Source organism: Loa loa (assembly GCF_000183805.2).
Source record: "Loa loa unplaced genomic scaffold supercont3.120, whole genome shotgun sequence".
NCBI lineage: Eukaryota > Metazoa > Nematoda > Chromadorea > Rhabditida > Onchocercidae > Loa > Loa loa.
This window is the reverse complement of record NW_018108300.1, coordinates 151,908-153,624: the sequence shown is the minus strand read 5'-3', so window position 1 is coordinate 153,624 and position 1,717 is coordinate 151,908.

Here is a 1,717-nt window from a genome sequence, read left to right as displayed (position 1 = left end):
TTGAGTTATATGAATACTTTCATTTTTTGAAGATGAAAATCGTTCAACGATATGATTGGATGTTAACATTTGTTATTAATAATAAATAAGCATTTAACAACCTTTTCCAGGTTAAAATAATATTTCGATTATTATTCTTTTTTTCCCAATCTTTGAAATTTATAATATAATTTATTTCTGTTAACATTTTTCATCGAATTCTTTCTCAGGATTTGCTCAAAATTGTTTCTTTGGTTAGTTATTCCGCATTAAAAATATGTTAGATTTTTAAATTGATATAAATCTCATATATTCCCTTTCTTTTTCTTTTAAGTAATATTGATCGATAAATGTTGATAATAAATTATTCAAAATAAAATTGGTTTTCAATTCAATCTTCTAGTAAGAGAAAATTTTAATTGACATTTCTTTTTTCCATTTTTTTTCTTCGAATTGTTATGGTATGGTATGATAAAAATCATGTGAAAAATAATTACTGGTTTTATACAAACTGCGGATAAAAATATCTTATTTTAAGTGATTTAACTTAAATCCCTTTATAGGGAATGGTCAGCATGACAAAATGCGGACAATATTAGCAAAAGCATGTAAATATTTGTTTCCTTAATTTAAATTCATTTTTTTTTTCGGAAGATAAAGAAAAGAATTAGTTAAAGATAAGTGATAGAAAAGTAATGTCATGTTGACCAATTTCTTATTTTTCCTTAATCTTTTCTTTGTAAACTGTCCAACAGTTGTTTTTAATTATTGTCAATTGTCAATTATAATTAGTATGCATAAAAGTGTGTATTAATTTGAAATAAAGTTCACATGTTTTTTCAAGAAGTTTTTTGAAACTAATGAAATTAATAGGACAAAGAAAAACAGTTGTAAACCAGAATTAATTTAATAAAATATTATTTTAAATTACTACATGTAACCAAGATTATTACTAAAAGAATGTTAAAGTTTGTAACAAATTTCAATAGAGTCATCGGATTATGTAAATTTCAACTTCCATCAGTTGATATCAATTAACCAACACTTTCACCCTGTTCACCTTTCCTGAAAATTATATTAGCTTATTGCAAGATAAGAACTGAGAAAAAAAAATGGAAACAATTAAGTTGTTAACTCTCATTAGTAAGCAAAAAGTCAATTCCCGAAATGCGAGGAATATAATTGATATTAAGTAATTCATTTCCTTTTCATTCCTTCTATGAATATTTATTTATCCATCAGATGTCTCGCTTCCTCTTTTTTTTTACAACGAATCTAATAATTTAATTTATTTTACAAAATAATCGATTATTTGATATTCATATTTCATATGAGATGAAAAAATATCGATAGATATGACCAAGGATGGTAGTGAAATAATCAACTGGATAATTTATGGCAAATATCGGCAAACATGTATATTATATAACATGAAATGCTTAACAGTAAACCAATTCATAATCATTTTCACTTAATTGTGATTATTAATTAGAAATTACGCTCAGTTCAACTCTTTGTAAATTTTTAATTTTTTTTGGCAATGAAATTTACTTCATATGAGAGTTTTTACCAATAAATTCATTTTGATTCGGCAATTAGACGCAAAAGGTTGCATAAATGATGCATTATTTTTGAGAATTATTAATTCTGCAAGAGATTACTATGACCAATTGTATTGGATTTAACCTACTTTGAAATTTTACAAATTTTGAGATTAAAAACGCTAATCTTTTGATCT